This window comes from Vulpes vulpes, chromosome 9 (genome assembly GCF_048418805.1).
Source record: "Vulpes vulpes isolate BD-2025 chromosome 9, VulVul3, whole genome shotgun sequence".
NCBI classification, from domain to species: domain Eukaryota; kingdom Metazoa; phylum Chordata; class Mammalia; order Carnivora; family Canidae; genus Vulpes; species Vulpes vulpes.
Window position 1 is genome coordinate 70,143,373 of NC_132788.1, and position 21,957 is coordinate 70,165,329.

Sequence of the window (21,957 nt, forward strand, 5' to 3'; positions counted from 1 at the left end):
TTTTTCTTTACAAGGTTGGAGCTGGGAACAATTCAAGGTCATGTCACTTGGCAAGAAAAAACTTAGAAAGAGAGTATCCCATGGAGTGAACTTCAAGAATAAGTTGTAGTTCACGTTCAAAGACAGAATGATCTGCTATTTTAGCACACTATCCCAGAGTATACTTTATAGTACGTGAGGATTTTACAAGTTTAAAAAATTATACCTTTAAATTTTATTTTCAGGTGAAGTGAAACTGTCTCTGTCTTTGCATAGGAAGAAGTCAGTCGTGAATTTATTTTTTATTATTTATTTGTATTTTTATTTTTTTTAAAGTAGGCTTTATGCCCAGTGTGAAGCCAATGTGGGGCTTGAATTCACGACCCTGAGATCAAGACCTGAGCTGAGATCAAGAGTCGGACACTTAACCAACTGAGCTACCCAGGTGCCCCAATAATAACTTTAATATGATCAATATTTTATTTTATTTCTTAGATTTTGGAATTTTAATTTCTTTTGAATATGTCACTTTTTGCAAGCTACAAAACAAAATCAAACTAAGGCAGCCTAATCCTGTAGGGATCAAGGACAGGTCTTGCAATCTTCCCTAGAAGGACATCAAATAGAAGGTGCTAATAGTGGGTTTATAATCTCTAAATAATTACCACTTATCACTTATCTACATTTTTTTCCCTTAGGAAACAGCCCAAAGTCCAGTACTTAAAGCATGCTATATAGCACATCTCAATCTACAAAGAACAGAATGACCCAAATTATATGCTGGCCCATTTGCTGGTGGAACAAATCAAAGCTGACCAATGACTGGTGAATGGAGAAAGTGTTTACCTTTTGGCAATTTGCTCTGGGGTTTAAATAAAGTCCTGGCGGATCCCTGGGTGGCGCAGTGGTTCGGCGCTTGCCTTTGGCCCAGGGCGCGATCCTGGAGACCTGGGATCGAATCCCACATCAGGCTCCCGGTGCATGGAGCCTGCTTCTCCCTCTGCCTGTGTCTCTGCCTCTCTCTCTCTCTCTCTCTGTGTGACTATCATAAATAAACAAAAATTAAAAATAAATAAATAAATAAATAAATAAATAAATAAAGTCCTGGCTGCTGTTAATAAGAACGCAGGTAAGAAATGTTACAGATGCACCCTCACACACTTGATTTTGCCAAGTCCTACTACTAGAATACAAAATTAGAGATGAGTGTAGGGGTAAAACACTTAGATGTCTTCAAAACAAATTATCAGTAACATGAAATTTGGCATACTGAATTCTTCCATTTGCCACCAGAACAAACTGATAATGAGGATTATTTAAAAGAAATGCTCAACTATGAAAAGGGTGGTAGTATTAATACTTTCTGCTACAGAATAACCTCTGGCTTTCCCATACCATTAACACTGCTACTCTTCCAAGATACATATGCACGTGGAAAAGCTTGTCAGCTTTTGCCAGTGCAAGGAGATGAAAAATAGAGCATGTCCTGATTAGTTAATTTGTGATTGTAAGCTCAGTTGACATCTTGGGGTTGGACTCATAAAATCTGGCCATTTTTTGTTTAACATCTGCAAATGGCAGAATTCTTTAGCTCTTAGTCACAGTTTCTTCTCAACATTGTAAAGCTGGGCTCAGTCCCATCTGTGACTCATCTCCTCAGGCTTGAGGGTGGGAACTAGTCATCAAAATCTGGAATGTCATTGGTAGGAGTAACCCCAGTAGCCTTTGGATGCATAGTAGGAGATATGCAGGTGGTACAATTCTGGCAGGAACACCAGGATGCCAGTGATCAGGACTGAAGGACTGTGGTCTGTCCCTACCACCCACCACCCTTTTTTGAGATAGCCAGCTAGCAGGAGGCAGCCTATGATGAGAAAGTCGTCGATCAAAAACAGCACCATAGCAAGTACAGTAGCCTCATATGTGACCCCATGAATGTTTTTCTTAAACTCAAGGTCAATGTAGTCATAATCTGTGCTGGGAAGCCTTGAAAATTTTGCTTTACTACTGGGGATTCCAGTAACCAGGTTGGTAGAAGACAGAATCATAACAACACGACACAACTGCAGTCAGAGTACTGCACCAGGCTGCCCCCCACACCAACTGCTTGCTCACAGTTGGCAGTGGAGGCACCTGAGGCCTCATGGCACGTCTCACCCTGTAGCCATCCTACTTGCCAATATTATCAATATTTTAAAGATCACTTTAAATTTGCCTACATGTGTTAGGTACATTGATATCGAATGCATCCTCTAGGACTCTATCTAGCATGGTGATATTTTGCACAATATCTGAAAACTATAAACACACTAGGAAGACACTAAGAAGAGCTTATGTGACACAGACCCCAGAAAGGGAGATCTTGGGTGACCTGTTGATAGTTCAGGCTCTATATGAGTAAGACAAACAGTCCAAGGACTATATTTTCTACTCTGCGTCCTGTTGTCTGCAGCATTTTCTGGCATCATCAACTCAAATTTGCAAAGGTGAAAACGTTAATGTTACCAGAAAGCTTCAAAGAAATTTTGCACCAAGTCATTAAAAAATCAATTTGCAAGCACAGAGAGGATATCAGGTATTAGTAACAGCCAACTCTTATTTATCAAGTTAGATAAATCCATTCTTTTAATAACAAAGAACTGATCCTGCAAGTAGGGAAATTTCAGAGATAAGAATTCCTTTTATTTTTGTTTTGTTTTGAACTTACTCTCACATGAAGTTTTTACTTACAAAATGGTTAAAGATATTACTTTTGGAATAATAGTTTAGAGAAAAAATGCTAATGTGCTTGTTTACAAGTACATACATGCTTGTATCTATAAATACATAACCTCCTGGGGTTTTCTGGAACTTTCCTTCAGTTTCTCAATTCCATATTACCTTGGATTGAGGATGAATATGTAAAAAAGATAAGGAAGAAATATAATATATAATAATAATATATATAACATAGTGTGGTATACTATACTATAATAAATATAACATAATCCAGTGGCGGAAACACTTAAGCACATGCATATAAATGAGCACAATTGTAGCTTATTTATTATACACTGAGAACAGTGAGACATCTAGCATTGAGGGATGTGTTGGAGAAGAGGGGCAACAGGAAGAGAAGCAGTCATTGATGATAAGTATTCAGAATGACGCAAAGGAGTCTGCATTTATGTGAATGTCGAGTGGGCACTCATGAAGGATTGGAGCGACAGAAGAGGCATGGCTCTGTAAGTGTGACTTTCCACGCTGAGTAAGATAGATTTGCAGAGAGAGAAGAATCAAGAAATGAGCTAAGAAGATATTGCAATGATCCAATCATGATGTTGATATGGTGGCAGGATGGGGATGGAGAGCATGATGGCATGATGCATAGGAAAAAACACTTCAAAAACAGATTTGAGAGAACCTAGTGTCTTTACCTCCTGTGTACCAAACCTAAACTAAGGATTCAAGTCGGCCCATTATGGAAAATGGGAGAGAAGTCCTCATAGAAACACCAACTGTGAGATTTTGGGCTCATTATGTTTTCCCTTGAGACTCAGTTTTTACATCTGTAAATCACATTATCAGTAGAAGCTTTCAGCTCTGATATTTTGGTTCTGTACTACAATACAGTGGAGGAATGCCCAGAGTTAAAGGGACTGAAATGAGATAAAAAAAAAAAAAAAAAAAAAGATAAGAATGGGTAGTGGGTTGAATAATGGGCATTTAATACGTACCTGGAATTGTGTTAGTTTTTAAAATATTTATCTTATTATCTTAGTTCTCATAACAAACCAATAAGGGAAGAGGTAAATAAATCAAAGAAGAAAGAAAGAAAACTGAACAAAGAGAACTACTTGTCAAGGGAGGCAGCAAAGTATCCTCTGGAGAAAGATTGGATAAACTGGAAAGGGTAGAAATCTGAGGGTTTGGGGGTTGAGTCTGGCTTAAGTGGCTTGGGGTTTAGTTTAATATGAACTCCATGATATCTCTTGTTTATTTAACTCCCAATGGCCCATCTGTAGAGAAAGGGCAGCGACACCCATCTTAGTTTGCAGTTACCAGCGGGGCTGTGAATCTTTTTTTCCCCCTGACTTGCCAACCTCAGAACACTACATTCCTGTAGCTGCCTCTTTACTACACCATTTCAGTAGCAAATGCATAGTTTTGCACCTCTCTTGACCAGGAGCAAAGTGGGGAACAATTCTTTAGATGACATTAGCACTTGAGTTTAGATTAACGATGCCAAATCTGATTTATATTGTCTTTCCCCAGCCATATGATCTAGCATTCTCCTTGCCCTTTCAATGCAGCTGTACATTAAGCTGCATGCTTTAGAGGTTTTCTCCAACAACTCCCAGACCACTTTCCTAATCAGTATTCAGCAGTATCTTTCCTTTCAGCAGATGCACATTATTTTCTTCTCCCTTTGTTCCTATATTTTTCTTCTAAGGTTTATCCACATTGACTGCCTTTGCTGTTTATCATCCTAATTTTAATAATGACCCCAAGACCTATAAAAAATATACATTTAAGTTGCTTGACAGCAAAACACACCACTGTTTATAGGAAAATGAAGAGATAACATTTATAAGGAACGCCTAAAAAAAAGACCTTGTTCTTCAATTGAGTGATCCAGTATTGACAAAATTTATAAAGTTTCAAGATTTATGATAGAATCTCGTTTTAGCCCCTTAAGAAAACATTTTTTCTGAGTGTACATAAAATCATTTTCATCAAGATAGAGACACTGGCTTCAGTTTAATTTTGGAAGAGAAAGAACTAATACATTCTTGCTTTATGAAGTTATTACAAGACTACTTTTTAGAAAGGTCTGCATGTTATTTTTTTTTAAAGACAATTGCAAAATTGTCAGTGAGTTACTTTTAGGTATATATAAATCATCTTCAGCTTTCTTGATATGAAAATGTGAAAAGATTCATGAAAAGCAAATAATATGAGATGTTGGTTAAAGATAATAATCTTTTCATTCCCTGGCTCGCAGACTGTGCCAGGGAGAAAACACAGGCAAACAAAAGCATTAAGTCCCCAGGCTTCCAAATGAGAAATAGTCATGATTACAATCCATCAGTTCACTCAAGTGGTGTTCGCTGTGACTCACCAGTTGAATTCTGGCTCTAATTGCCATTACTCAAACTATGCCTATTTATCACCAGACAGGACAAAATGGCTGTCTTTGTAGCCCAGCTTTACAGCAGCACATTTGCAACAATCAGCACTTGCGATTGTTCTCATTCATGCCTCCAAGAATACAAATTGCACTGAATGGTGAGAAATAGCAAGATGTGTAATGCTTAATTTCTAAGTCAATCAGATTATGCATCATCCATCCATCCATCCATCCATCCATCCATCCAATATATATGTCCTAGACATTGTGCTGAAATGTTGGGGGAATAAACAGTAATTAAGCGATTTCATTTTCATTTTGGTTGTACTGAAATTAGAAGGATCCAGAGAAGATATACTTGGACTGAGCTGGTAGGTCATGTTGTGACCCAATTACTCAACAAAGAGATTTGTCTTATGTGAATAACGTAAGAAGGTTGACAACCAAGTTGTCTATTAGCCTCTTTACCTCTGTGACCATAGCACTGGTGCAAACTTCGTTTGCCTGCATTACCTCAAAGTCTAAGTGACCATCCTCCTCTCTTGTTCCTATTCAGTCAAATCCAATAGAACCACTAGAAGGAGCCCATTAAAACATGTCAGAAAAAAAAATGTCAGAAAACAAAAACAAATACAAAAACAAAAAGCATGTCAGATCATGTAGCTCTTCTCTTCTTCCATCTACCTTGGAGTTAAAGTGATCACAAAACGCTTATAATGTTCTAAGAGATCTTCATTCTTCTATTGCTGTTATGTGTCTAATATCACTTCCTCCATATCTCCTTCTCTTCCCCCTGCTCCCACCCCAGCTACCTTGCTATCTTTGAATAGGTAGACTCTTGCCTCAGAATTTGAAATCAATATTCCATCTGCTGGATCACTGTTCCCCCAGCTATCCACTTGCATGGCTCTCTTATTTCTTTCAGGATTTCACTCAAATGTTCCCCTTCTCACAGAGACTAAATCTGATTAGCCTACTTAAATCTGTACACAACTCCATTCATCAGATTCTCACTAACATATCCCTCCATCCCTTCATTTCCTTTCCCTGCAAAACACAGGATAACACTTGAAAACATGACTTGCTTTATTTTTCGCTTTTATTTATCTGTCCCTTCTCACTGAATTTTTTTTCTGTTGTTCTCTGAATTCCCAGTGAAAAGAAGAGTGCATGATGAATCATGGTTTTTCAACACATACATGTGAAATGTATGATTCTTGGGCTACTATCCAATGCTTCTGTCCAAGAAGTTCATTCAGGAAATTTCTCCTCCAAGTATTTTGTGGCTAAACCAAAGCCTATTTGTCCTCTAACTAGATCATGTCCTTTCCACATCAACTACATGTTTTTATTAGACTCATTTATTCATTCGAGATGCATTACTACATCAGGCATTTACAAGGTATCATCTATGAGATGAACTACAAGTGCTATGCTGGGAATTCAATCAAAATGTGGAGACTCAGCCCTCAAATATCACAGTCCTGGTAAAGACTTACAGATAGAGCACAGGTGTAGAATAGTATACCAAGTGTTATTTTGAAGGTCAGCCTGCCATTCCTGGAATGAGGGGAAGAAGCTAGTTTGGGCATCTAGGAAAGACTCCAAAAAGGAAGTTATTTTGACATAAGCTTGCAAACTAGCAATCAGCAGGCTGCCTCCAGACTGCAGATGTATTTAACATGGCATGAAGAATGTTCTCTTTTTCCTTTGAAATAATTAAATGAGCAAATACGTAAATTCATACACCTTGATTTTAAAATGGGATGCCTCATATTAAATTATGGATTTCTCACTGCTCCTGAAAAAATGTAAAAAGGAAATAGAAGGTATGACAGTACTGTAGCCATATCCCGCATGGCAGTTATGAACCTGGACTGATTATTGTGTTTCTATCAAAATTCTTTTGTCTAAGAATAACCAAGAATAGAAGAAATATTAAAAAGAGGGATAGAACATATCTCTTGTTGCAAGTGTTATTTCTATGTGTTTAATATGCATCCACCAGCACATTCCTCTCATTTACATTGTTTCCCTGTCCCTGTAGGTATCTGAGATTGTTTGATGTGATGTAGACCTTGAAAGATGAGTCAAGAAGGACACTACAGGCAGAGAGGGAGCAGGAAGGTCAAGAAGAAGATATTATGCTCAGAACACGTGGATTGCCAGAGAGAAGAGCATATAGAAGAAACTGTGAGGAGTAAGGCCACAGACAAAGGTTGTGACCAGACGAGAAAGGCCCTTTTTTAAAAGTCTAAAATATTGAGATTATCTGTTGGGAGAAAACTGAAATGAATGTATTTTCAAGCTGTGGAATGAGTTAATCATTAAATCTGTTAGGATTGTGAAATAAAAAGTCATAAATAAAACAAAATGAAGGTCTGAGGGATTTCCTGTAAATTCAGGGACAGGAACTTGACTAGAGCTCTTCCAGCTAATCAAAGGTGTTTGCTACTCTCTGGTTCAAGAGTATTCTATGATACATTTGAAGCTATGGGAAATAATGAACTACAGATTTGTTTTTATATTACATTTATCTTACTAGCATTAGTTCATATTTCAATTTACAAACTTAAATTGGTATACAGTGAAGAGTAACATACAAAGAAACATATGCACAGCTTATACACACTGTTGACGGGTATTGAAAAGCTATACACAACTCCAGGCTCCCTTGCTACTCTTACACCAAGGTTGAAGGTAAATATCCACCATGCACTTGCACCTCTGTTTAACAGAGCCCAAGTGACACAAACAAATGTCTTGTAGGAAGATATGAGAAGATATTTGCTTCCTTAATAAAAAGGAGAGGCATAGCTGGCATAGATTCTCCTTCTTCTGTCATCTTGTTCCTATCAAATGCCAATAGATGATTGGCATTCAGCTTTCTTGGCAGCCCTGAAAATGATTAGCTACTAAACCTCTTTCTAGTTTCTTGTTATGTGAAAAGGAAAAAGCCCTCTTTATTTAAGCCAGTTCCCATTCCTGGCTGTGGTAGGCCATCCCTAAGGTTTCCCTCAAATCTTCACTTCCTGGTATTCAAATCTTTTTGTAATCTCCTCCCCTTGAGAGTGAGTTAGACTTAGTGGTTTGCTTCTCAAGAACAGAATATATTAAAAGTGATGGGATGTCACTTCCAAGATTAAGTTACATATAACTGTGGCTTTCATATGGGGTACTTTTTCTTGCTCTCTTGATCACCTGCTCTAAAGGAGGTGATCATATTGCGAACTGCTCTTTGGAGGGGCTCAAGTGGCAAAAACACTGGTGTCTGGCCACAAACCCACAGGGACTGAGGCTACCCAACAACCATGTGAGTGGGCTCAGAAGAGATCTTTCCCCAGGTTAACCTAGAGAGGACTGCAGCCCAAACTGACACCCCAATTAGAGTCTTTTTTTTTATGGTAGAACCTAGCATTTTATTTAGATCTTCATTAAACTGTTGGAATTGAGAACAAGCCATATGTAATAAACCTCCAAAAATAGATCCTGAAAGGCACTTTCTGCTTAGGGCAAGCAGTCATGGAATAAGCATGTAAACAAGCTGGCTTCTCTGTACCATACCAGCCAAATCAGCCTTCTCCATGGCCAGCTGAACCAGCTCTGCCCTCCCTTCTGTTAACACCAGCCAGACCCCCTGTAGGTCTAACCCAAGGTTTTTGTGTAGGACACCTTTGCCTACCTGGGAATGCTGGAAACATGTTGTTAAAGGAATCATGGTGTTGAGGAAAAGAAAAATCTTTTAAAAGCTGCCATCTGAGGTGATGGCTTCTCTGTACTAACACCATACCCCAGAATACAATAAATAAGCAATTAGAAAATGTTCAAGTATGAAGGAATTTCCTCCTCCCCACCAAAAGCACTGCTCTCTGAAGGAAGCTGGTTTCTCTGTAGCTACACAAGCTGTTCAGAAAGCTCATTGGACCTGGTTTTGAAAATAAAACAAAGTTAAAACCCTGGGAGGAATTATTGTGCAGTGTGGAGCACTCAGTCTTTCTTATAAAGAAAAAAAAAAAAGTTATCTGGTACCAAAGTTGCCAGAACCTGTGCCAGAGGTATCCAGTTTGGCTGTACCTGGATTCATGATCTAAGCATGCAAGATAATAATATTTGTTGTTTTAAGTTGCTAAGTTTTAGGGTAATTCATTTTGCAGCAAGAGATGACTGATACGTAGGCTGATATTAGAATGCCTAAGGGAACTTTTAAGAAATACCTATATAGTAGCCCTGAAAGAGACCAATTCTCCTTTTTTCATTTACCAACTAATTCATATTGAGTGAATTTTCCTTGTATGCAGCTCAATTTCTTCATATATAAATAATAACAATAATGTATACTCAACAGAATTATGAGATTCGAACATAAAATCTCTGGGTGCTTGAATGGCACAGGTGGTTGAGCATCCAACTCTTAGTTTCAGCTCAGGTCCTGATCTCAGAGTCTGAGATTGAGCCCACATCAGGCTCCATGCTCAGCACAGAGTCCGCTTGGGATTCTCTCTCTCTCTCTCTCTCTCTCTCACTCTCTCTGCCCCTCTGCTCATGCTCTCTCCCTAAAACAAATAAATAAATCTTTAAAAAACATATATAAAACTCAAATAAAGCCTAGACATTTAGTCAGTGCTCAGTAAAGGCTACTTGCAATTGCTATCATTGATGTTTTTATTTTTAATAAAAAAGAGAATAATTTTATAAAACATAATGTTGTGGATAACTCACCAAGGACAATAAGAGGATAATAATCCTCTTATTTCTAATTTTCTAAAAAGCTCATAAAAGAGGGGGAAAATGTTTTTAAAAATCATGTCTTTGTAGAAATCATTGCCTTGTAAAAATGTTCTATTTAACTCCAGGGCATAAACCTCAAGGAATTTTAAAGATGGTATATAACGAATATAGTATATAGTTTAAATTAAGAGTCCACAGATACCTTTAAGACTGTGAAAAAATCTAGTAGGAATTAACAGGCACCATATATTTAAGTGAGGCAAAGGAGCTGGACTAATGAGTCCCATGAACATATTTCATTAGGATTTATGTTCATTCTGTTTGGATTCTGCCAAAGCAAATTTCCCATAATGGAGAGAGTAAGATGTTTAACAGAGATTACAGTGTAATAGCAAAACCACTGGAGCTTTTCCAGGTAACTTTCTATAAGAGTTACCTGAATTCAGTTCATATTTCTTCAAAAATTAACCACAGTCTGGACTGCCTTATATAATTAATCTAGAGATAAGGGTTATGAACATTAAGAACTAATAAAAATCACAAGAAAAAATAATTAGGAGAATTGAGGATACTGACATTTTATAAAAATTAAGGCATGGGGATGCCTGGGTGGCTCAGCGATTGAGCGTCTGCCTTCAGCCCAGGGCATGATCCTGGAGACCCAGAATCAAGTCCCACATCGGGCTCCCTGCATGAAGCCTGCTTCTCCCTCTGCCTGTGTCTGTGCCTTTCTCTCTCTGTCTCTGTCTCTCATGAATAAATAAATAAAATCTTAAAAAAAATAAGGCATGATTTAGTTCCTGGCAAATATGACCAAAGCTAGAGTTGTCCTCAGCACAAAGAAGTTCCATAAAATCAGCAAACTTGGTATCCTTGTGTAGTTTAGATTTATTCTACATAAATAGAATAAATAATGCAAATATGTTCAGTGTAACCAAGAAGAGGCAGAATGATAGCTATAGAAAGCATAATAACCAAACCTAGCCAAGCTAGAGGTAGAGTTAACACAGGCTTTTAGAGGATATGGCTTTTAAATTCAGATCAAAGACACAAAGGCTATTAACATGTATATACAGAAGTCACAGGCAATGTGACAGCCTTTTGCTATAAGAAGAATTACTAAAATTAAAGGAACTTTAATTGAAAGAAAGGTTGGAGATTATCCATAGTACATGAGAATCATGAACACTATGCCTAGGTCCAGAAGAAATCATCTGGTAGCTCCTATCATTCAGTGAACAAAGCTTTGGAAAGTGATAAAAGTGGCAAAGCACAAGAACTTTCTTGCAAGGTACCTAGGGTAATTAGAAGAAGAATAGATAAGACACATTGTGAGCTTGGTAACTGGGTTGTCCCTCTAGAGCCGTTTCTGTGACAATGATCTGGCTTAAAGAGGGCATCTGGCCTTCTCTGCTTATAACTCTTTGGTCTCAGGGATGCTTTTACTGGCTAAGAGCTTTTTCTTTCTACTTGGTATAATTTCATCCAGGTGGAATGAACAGTTTTGTAAACTTAGGCTTATGAAGAGAGTGTAGGTAGGCATGCACTGGTGAGTCATAGCGAGGTGCCAGCTACAAATTACTATCTAGTTCACCAAGTGACTGAGCTTCCAGGAATGAAGACTTATATAATGCTTACAAGACTTAGGTAGTGCTTCAGGAATTATTTGAAGATCTTCACTTCTATGAACTACCTTATATGTCTAGTTTGGGAAACTGAGGTTAAACAATTTGTCCATTGTCACACACTTGGTAATTGTGAGATCTACATGGTAACCTGTTCTCACTCCAGTATCTTAAGCTCTTACACATCTCAAGACTGGGTTTTATTGCTTTTTGTGAGTTTGTTTTGTTTTTTCTTCTTCTTAATAGGCAGATGAGGTGTAGTCTGGAAAAGCAAGGTAATCATTATCCATGGTGATATGAGAAGCTCTAGAGGCCTTTGATAATAAATGGGTGAGTCATTTCAGGATTGTGTTGATATTCTTGGGCTCCCTCAGATACCTGTGCAGAGATGATGTCTGCCTGCAATTCAACTCCGTCTGGCCCCAGTTAGAACCTAAATTCCATAGCTTTGCAAAGTGGAACTGCCAAAGGCAGCTGGTGATGTGCAAATTGGGGAGTCATATGGGACCAGGTCTCTAAAGCCGGCAAGAGCTATTAAAATGGATGGGCAAAATCTGTCCTTAATATGTTCAATTATAAGTTTCAGCATTTAAGAGGCATAATTTCATAATGTCTCTTGAGAAAACAAACCCTGTGATTTATGGTATTGTTATTTTTCATTATTATTTATACTGTTATGTCAGTCATTTTTTATGTTCTTATCATCACTGTATCACAGATTTTGCCCCATCATGAGAAGGAATGCAATGCATCTGCTTTGCTCACCATTGTAGACACGGTGTCTCGCAGAGTTCAAGTTTAAAAAATATTTATAAAGTAAATGTATCTTAGTAGAGAGAAATATTTACTTAAAAATCAACTCTAATTTTGGTGGGTTATTTAAGAACACAAAATATGAATTAAAAATAATATGAATTAAAATATGTGCTTAAAATCATAGTTGGAGAGAAGATTGTTTACTGAGTATAGAGTTTCAGTTTTGTAAGATAAGATAGTTCTAGAAATTGATTATACAACAATGTTAATATACTTAACATTACTGAGCTATAGAGTTAAAATAGTTAAGATGGGAAATTTTGTATCATGTGTTTTCTATTACAATAAAAAATACATTTTTAAAAAAGAACACTCTTATAAGAAACTTTTGCAGAGTAAAACTAAAATAAAGACCCTGGTGAATTAAAACAAAACCCAAAAACATACAGATTGTTCTGGAAAAATACAGGCAAGCCTATCAGGGATATTATTCCTTGATAAGCTGATAATTTTTTTCCCTGTGTATTTCTGCTAAATGTTTGCTACTACAACTTTCCTTGCCTGCTCTCAGATTCCTCATCTATGAAATGAGATTCATAATTGCAACAAATTCATCCCATATTTTTAGAAGACATCACAACAAGGATTGTTGCTGCTTTTAGGTGGAAAATACCTTTTTTTTAAGGTGGAAAATGTCTACTTTGATGATAGAGACTTTACAAGGCACAGTTTCTATCTATAGCACTTTCTTACCTTGATCCTCAGCTAAGATCAGGTTTATAGTTAATTTGAGTATGTTTAAGACTATTCTCTACATATGGCGCCACATTCATTTTGCCGCTCTCTGATGACATGCCTTGGGAAAGATAATCTGCTGTGTGAATGTTTATTATTACATTTAACCATCTCTGCATGCTTTCATACAGAAGAGATTAAAAACGAAATAAACTACTATACATTGAATATATGTGTTTTCCTAAAATTCATATGTTGAAAACCTAATGCCCAAAGTGGTGATGTTAGGAAGTGGGGCCTTTGGGAAGTGATGAGGTCATGAGGTTGGACCCTCACGAATGGGATTAATGCCCTTATAAAAGAGACAACAGAGAGTTTGCCCCTTCAACTACATGAGGATACAACAGAAAAAGTCTGTGACCCAGAAGGAGGCCCTCAGTTAACCATACTGGCACCTGGATCTTAGACTCCCAGCCTCTAGAACTGTGAAAAAGAAATTTCTCTTTTATAAGCTCTCTAGTCTGTGGACTTTTGTTATAGCAGCTTGGATGGGCTGAGACACAAGCAAATAACCAAGTACAAACAATGCTGAAGAAGCGACACTAGTGACCTTGGACACAGATCATCTGCATTAACATTCAGTTGGGTTTATGATCTAGTTCACATTCTGACTAAATTTCACTTTTCTCCCCTCCAAACAGAATTGTTCCCCAAACCAGATTTTATTGTTTCTTTGACAAATGTATTCTGACCTCTGAAGCAGCTGCCAGGAGATTTTCAGGGTTTCATTTCTTATTTTGCCAGAAGAATATTTTTGTTCTTTCTTTTGGCATGCACAATTATGCACTTTACACACATTGTGTATACACAAATATATGTATATAATTGTGTGTGTGGCAACAGAGAAGTTGCCTATGTGTTTAATTTCAGGAACTCTAGGAAGGGCCCTAGATATCACAAACTGTAATGCCTTTCTGCTCTTGATACTGACTTTCTAAAACTAAATCTTCAAGTAAATGGTATCTATTGCAGTTCCAGTACCTGTCAAGGTTTGGGGTCTAGGGCTTTGGTGAGATGGCTTCAGGTTGGAAGGCTAGGAAGGAGAAATCTACAGGCTGCAGGGATCCCAGTAGGAAACAGAAGCCAATCAGATGATTTAAGGAAGGAACTATTTACCAATGTTCAGATGAGATTAGTGGAAAGGACACTGGATGTTCAGACCTAAAGCCTAGCAACAGCCAAGATGCTATTAGCACACATAGGTTTGAAGTAGGAAGAGGAGGAGTGACATTGTTGAAGATCAGCGTGGGATACAACCACGCAACAACACCAGACAAGACAAGCATCGTAATTATGGAGGTATGCAGCCTTTGCCAAAAAATATGGCCTAGGACAAGAAGTAAATGTAGAAAATAAAAACCCTACTATTCTGTCTATAGATTTCCTGACAGTACTGGCCACTAGCCAAACCCTATGGCAGTGGTCCTCAAGTGTTAACATGCATCAGAATCATCTGAAATGCTTGATAAAATAGAGATGGCTGGGCTCCACCTCCATAGTTCCTGATTTACCAGCCTTTGATGGGGGGCCTGAAACTGTCAGTGCTAACCAAAAAGTTCCCAGGTGACAGTGATGCTTCTTGGGTAGGGATTCTACTCTGAGAACACGGGTGTACAGGAAACCAGCTGAGGTGATGCAGTGCATAAGCAATCATCCTCCCTAGACAGGCACAGAGCAGAGAGATGAGTATGAGTCTGGGAATAGCCAACAGAAAATAACCAGCACAGAGAGAGATAATAAGCAAGTGTGAAAGAAACCCAAACAACAAATATAATATGAAGTTTGTACAATATGAAGTTTACATGTATGAATTTAGTAGCAGAAAGCAGGAGGAACTCCATGAGTAACTAGAAAGGGTTAGTTCTTTGAATGAACTTGGGGAACAAGACAAGATCCCAATTTCCAGGCTGGAGACAGAGGTAAAGGATCAAATGTACCAAAAATAAGAAATCTTCAGTGCAGGATCCAAAATGGTGAAATAAAGGGGAAGCGGCTTGGGCAGTGAGTTATAAGCAACAGGCAAGAGATTATAGTAGGAATGTGAGCAAGGCTTACATGACGCTCAACTTTGAGCTACTGACTTTGAACTTCTTTTTAAAATTATTTTTATGTTATTTATATTCAATTTGCCAACATATAGTAAAACATCTTATCAAGTGCCCTCCTTAGTGCTTGTCATCTAGCTACCCCACCCCCCCACCCATCTCCCCTTCTGCAACCCCTTTGTTTCCCAGAGTCAGGAGTCTTTCATGGTTTATTTTCCTCTCTATTTTTTCCCCATTCAGTTTGCCGCCCCCCCCTTCCCTTATGGTCCCTTTCACTATTTCTTATATTCCACATATGAATGAAACCATATGATAATTGTCTTTCTCTGACTGACTTATTTCACTCAGCATAATACCCTCCAGTTCCATCCACTATATATATATATATATATATGTCTTACATCTACTTTATCCATTCATCTGTCAAGTTTGGACTTCTTATTCTTCCCCTTACTATTGAGCATGATTGGTCCCAAAGTATGGTGTGGGAAATCCAACTGTCCCAACTTATAGTAGAAATGACAAACTGGGAACATAGATCCAACCAAATAAGTAAAATCCACATTACACACACACATATAAAATACTAATATACACACAGAGTTAATTTTCACCATTATTTAAATTACTGTTACTCCACCTGTACACACAGGACTTGTACTCCACCTGTACACACAGGACTTGTACCATCACCCTTGTGTGGAAGCTTGCTAAAACTGCAGAGTCAGTCCCCACTACAGAGGTACTGAATCAGTATCTCTGGAGATGTGGTTCACTAATTTGTAGTTTAACAAGTTTTCCAGGTGATTCTGATGCACACTGAAGTTTGAGAAGCACTAGTCAAAATCACTGATCCTCAACTTAATTGCAAATTAAAGGTAACTAAAATGGTTCTTAAAATATCACTGTCCGTGTTCATACCCAGAAATGATAATTCAGTTGGAGTAGGAAGTATAGTAGATTGTTCTCAAAAAGGCTGCAATGGTCCACATCCACTGGGTTTCCCCTCACAGTGCAGAACCATTTACTATTCTACAAATGAAGAGGTGGAGTTTACTCTTCCAACCTTAAAATCCAGACTTTATCATATGACTTGTTGTGTCCAATAGGTAGTTAGGAAACATGATTTCAGCAGTGACTTGAAAAGCCTTGCACATTGGTTCTTGCTCTTTTTGGCAACTTTCAGAAACCTGAGATCATACAAACAAATCCAAACTAGGCTATGAGAGAGGAGATGTGGAGGGAAAATGAGGTGTACTTCTCTGATGATTTGCCAACCAGGCATGTTAATGAGGCCATATACAGTCATTCAGCCAGATGACTACATGTGTGACCCCAGGTGAGAGGAGCAGAGGAACCAGACAGGTGAACTCAGCTGGAATAGCAAACAAATATGGTTTTAATTTTAAGACACTAAGTTATAGAATGGGTTGTTATGCAGCAATAAACAGATACAGGGCATGACCTGAGCATTTGGGGTTTTAAAAGCTCTCAAGGTGATTTTAATGCACAGCATAGTTTGAGTATCACTAGTCTAAATTATCTGTTCTTTCACTTGCTTGCATACCAGAATCATCTTGAAAGCTTTCAATACTGATAGTCAGGCCTTATCCCCAAAGTTTCTTATATGATTGATAAGGGATATATACTAGTCATTAGAATTTTTAAAAACTTCCCAGGTAATCTAGTATGCAGCAAAAATTGATAACCACTGCTCTTAAATGATAAGACATTTTTGTTGATATGGAAATGCACAATCATTTGTGCAACCACTTAGTTATAGTGACTCCATGAGTACAAAGGATAGTGAAAACAGAGATAAAGCTCCAGTGGCCAAGAGCTAGCCTTACACACACAGCCATCATCCTCCTTTTTTTTTTTTTTTTAAGTAGGCCCCACGCCCAGTTGTGGAGCCCAACATGGGTCTCAAACTCATGACAATGAGATCAAGATTTTAGCCAAGATCAAGAGTCAGACACTTAATTGACTGAGCCACCCAGGCACCCCTTCTAGCCCTTTTTTTTTTTAGAGATGTCCATACATCCTCCCCCTCCCCTTCCTGCCACTTCCCTCACTTCTACTGCTTCTGATTATTGTTTAGGTTACTTGACAGGGGCTCTGTGGGCAGAAGATATTTTGCATTCTCTGATACTTCTTTTCTTGACTTCCCAATTGGTTATATTTTGCTATTTAATTACTTAATTTTTTATATGGTTATCTTCTGGATTACAAGGGCATATCTTCCCCCTCCCACTAGATTGCAAACTCCTTGAAGCCAGAAGCACTGTATAAACTTCTTTGACATCTCTGAAAGAATCCAGCAATGTCAGACAAACAGAAGAATGCTGAGTAAATAATCATGGAAGTATGGGTGAACAACTTGGAAGAAAGTGGTCATGAGTAACTTGAATCAACTATAGATCCTTTTAATTATAATTACTATTCAAAATTGAACTAATGATTCTGAAGCTTCACAAAACTACCATGTTAGAGCAGCCCAAATTTGGAAAATAAAAATCATATCTAAAGGAGGGAAAATGATTCATTAGCAAATGCTTCCCGAGGGTTGTTTGCATGACATATGCAGTGTGTTAAACTCTGGTAAGCTATTTCCAGATACTAACTTAATTAATCTGCTTCTGCATCTTCTATCACTGTTTCCAAATCATATGTCTTAATATATCTTTTTCCTGCACTTCAGGTCAAATAATAAAGAAAATTCATTAGACAGCATCTTGGTATGCTCCTAAGTGTACCTCTGCAAGAGAATTTTAATAATCAAAGAAGTTGCTGATGTAGGGATATGATAAATTACTTTGCTACAGGGTAATATAAACCTTAACTAGTATGATGAATATTCCTGCTTCACAAGGAAAACTGAAATACTGCAAACTACTTAAATATGTGCTTCCTGATAAATGAAGACAATCATCTGCAAATATTCTAGATGAGACACAATATGACTTTCATGTTAAAGTAAAATGTCTCTATAGGAAGAAAAAAGGCTCAAAGGAAGACATTTTGAGAAGGGAGATAGAATCATGGAAGTATTTACTGTCACCAGTGTATTTCGTGGAAACATTTTTAGAACAACGATTTTTAAAAATTCATTTTCCAATTCGTAACTATCAAAGTTAAAAATAATTGGTTTTCAAAATTCTTTCTGAATGCTAATTTTCATGGCTGATAATGAAGAAAGGTCTTTAACAACTGAAATCCCTAGGGTTTAAAAGTCATTAACACAAAGAACACTTGTTTTCTAAGCTTTCCTCATATACTGATATTAAAATAAGGCAAGAAGTAGTAATTGAGTGGTCACTGTGCTTGCTTTTGTGTACAGGATATAGGAGAGTAATATTCTGACATCTTACAAAAACATGACCAATAGCACCAGCAAATTCAGTAGCTAGATGGGTATTTGTCCCTGTCAATGTTCAGCTGGTGTCTCTCTCATATTCTTTTTTGGGGCATCCCATTTCATTTAGTGTAATTAATTTATGCTTTTAAATTTATTAATGCATCCTCACTCCCTTATTTGGGTTTTCTTTGCTGTTCTCCTACTTTGTTGAAATATATATGTGTGTATATATTTATTTAATCTATAAATAAGTAAACATATAATTTAATCTTCTCTTTAAGACTTATTTAGAAGTATGTACTTGTATTTTTCAAGGCTTGATATTTGGCTATTCTTTACTTCTCAACTGTTCACTTTTTTACCTCTTTTTTTTTTTTTAATTTTACTTATTTATTTGAGAAAGAGAAGAAGAGTGAGAGAGTACCAGCCAGGGAAGATGCAGAGGGAGGAGAAGCAGACTCCCTGCTAAGGAGAGAGAGCCATATGGGGCTCTGTTCCAGGACTCCAGGATCATGACCTGAACTGAAGACAGACACTTAACTGACTTACCCATATAAGCCACACTTTTACTACCTCTTGATTCAATGATCTAGGCTATGTAATTTCTGCTTTGGAGACTATATTGAGATTTTTACTTTACACCTAACACAAGAGCATTTTTAAGCTACTGTTTCATGTGTTTAATATTATGTGTTATGTCTCTTTTTTAGAGTTAAAAATATCCAGATATGGGGGATCTTGTGTGGCTCAGTAGTTGAGCGTCTGCCTTTGGCTCGGGTCATGATTCTGGGGTCCTGGGATTGAGTCCTACATCAGACTCCTCAGGGGGAGCCTGCTTCTTCCTCTGCCTATGTCTCTGCCTCTCTCTGTGTGTCTCTCATGAAAGAATAAATAAAATCTTTTTAAAAACTAGTTACATCTATTAATGTGATGAAGCGTATCATATTTTTCATATTCACTTTCTTTACTTGCATTGTCAACTTGATACGTCAATTTTTAAAAAGGGAAATGACTCTCATTGTGTTTGGTCAAGTCCTTTTATTTCTATTAGTTTGGCAAACAGTATTTCCATTTTATATGTTCATTAAGATTCCACATTACAAATGGGATATAAAAAATAAAAACTGGAAAACAATGAGAAGACAGCAAAAGAAAGTAAAACTAATTCAAAAACACATTGTATGTAAAATGGTAAAAATTGGTGCAGATTTAGGAATGCTTAGTTTATAGTTGATAAAGACTAGATGAGGGGATGGGAAAAATGAAAAATAAGCCATCCAAATCCAAATATATTGTATTGTCTCATGACTATGATATGACAACAGTCACCTGGGTCCTAGAATGATGTCTGCTGTGGAGAAAAATGTTAAACATTAAATAACTGTTCGTTATTGTTGTTCCCTTACTAAATAAAACAGGAAGAAGGGTGCCACAGTGATAAAGTCAGTGCTCCTTGACCTTGAGTGAGTTCCTTCACATTCCAGCTGTGTGATCTGGGGTCAGTTTCTGAGCCTCGGAGTCTTAAACTATTTAAAAATAATAAAGCTTTTCTTTTAAGGCTGTTATGAAGATGAATGAGATAACTTATGTGATGAACCTAGTAAAACAAATGCGTCTGGTACATAGTAGGTAATCAGTAAAGGGCAGTCTCTGTAGTTATTGTAGTAAAACTAATAATACTAATATACTTTTATTATTTTTCATGAAGCGTATTAAGGAGAATTATCATTCAAACCAGGTTGTGTAGTTTATTATTTATTGCCGCATAACAATATTACTACAAATTTAGTGGCAAAAAACAACACACATTTATTATCTCACAGATTCTGTGAGTCAGGAATCAGGGCACAGCTTAATAAGACCCTCTGCTCTGGGTCTCTTACAACCTACAGTGAAGTTGCTCGCCAGGAATGGCATCTCATTTCAATCTCAAAAGGGAAGGATCTGCTTCCCTGCTCTTGTGTTTATTGGCAAAACTGGGTTCCTTTGAGCCTTTGGTTTATTTTGGGCTATTGGTAAAGGCTACCACGTGGCCGGTTCCATAGGGCAGCCTACAACATGGCAACTTGCTTCTCAATGTCAGTAAGGAAGAGAATGTACTAGCAAGACAGATGTTACAATTCTAAATAACACAACTACAGAAGGGTCATCCCATCACCTTTGCTGGATTCTTTTGGTTAAAAGTTATAGGTTTCATCCACACCAGAGGAGTGAAATTACACAAGGATATGAATATGGGAGGGGTGTCTTGGTGGCTCAGTGGTTGAGCATCTACCTTTGACTTAGATCATGATCCCTGAGGTCCTGGGATTGAGTCTCACATCGGGCTCTCCATGGGGAGCTTGCTTCTCCCTCTGCTTGTCTTTGCCTCTTTCTTTGTGTCTCTCATGAATAAATTAAAAGTTTTTTAAAAATATGAATATGGGATCATGGAGACCATCTCAGAGCTTCTCCATCACAGGTAGAAACTAACAGGAGGGGTGTTTGGTTTCATTTAAGGGGTACTTTAAAATAATTATAACTATTCAAAGAAGGAATGGCTAAACTAGGGGGAAGTGCTTCCATCGACTAAATGAGTTTGTCAAAGGTGTTAGAGATTAAATGTAGCATAAAAAATGCTAGACAGCTCATTTCTAAGATATCTCCCCAATATGATATCGTTTCTTTAGAATATTGCTGATAGTGCTTTACTATAATTTTTCTTGAATCATATTCTAATTGTTTGCTTAAAGGAGACCAATGTCTTCTTAAAAAATGGGTGTTCAGAGAAAAATAATAAGTGGGCCAGCTCAATATCTACTCTGTACTATCCCAAACATTGTGAAACTTAAATATTCTTATAAAATTCAACTGTTTTCCATGTTAAGTCTCCGGAAGTCATTGAACAGGAAATAACCTAATAAAATATAGTTCTATGGCTTTAAAAAGCAAATTATTCTGTTGACAGAAGAGGTCTAAACAGAGTTCTGAATAATGAATTTAATTACTGCTATTACCCATTCCATGTTGAGAAAATAGTAATTGAGCTTATTAAATATTTGCTGAATGCAACACATTTTGCTTGAAGTCAAGAGTGAAAGCTTAGAATCCCAAACAGCCAAAGCAATCCTAAGCAAGAAAAAAACAAAACTGAAGGTATTACCATTCCAGACTTCAAGATATACTATAAAGCTGTAGTAATCAAAACAGTAAGGTAGCAGCACAAAAATAGACACATAGATCAATGGAAGAGAATAGAAACCTAGAAATAAATCCACATTTATATGGTCAGTAAATCTAAGACAAAGGAGGCAAGAATATAGAGTGAGGAAAAAAGATAATATCCCTAATAAATGGTGCTGGGAAAACTGGACAATTACATGCAAAAGAATGAAACTGGACCTTTCCACACCATATACAAAAATAAGTTCCAAATGGATTAAAGACCTAAATGTGAGACCTGGAACACTGCAACAATATAAATCCTAGAAGAGAACACAAGCAGTAACTCCTGTGATCTCAGTGGTAACAATATTTTTCTAGATATGTCTTCTAAGGCAAGGGAAACAAAATCTAAAATAA

The 21,957-nt window shown here is 37.3% G+C and overlaps 1 protein-coding gene and 1 pseudogene across 6 annotated transcripts in view; both read right to left on the minus strand.

Moving 5' to 3' along the window:
- Nucleotides 1-21,957, minus strand: part of CHL1 (cell adhesion molecule L1 like) — a 315,215-nt gene that overhangs the window by 218,694 nt on the left and 74,564 nt on the right. The window lies entirely within an intron of this gene.
- Nucleotides 1,677-2,027, minus strand: LOC112913225 (transmembrane protein 230 pseudogene; annotated as a pseudogene).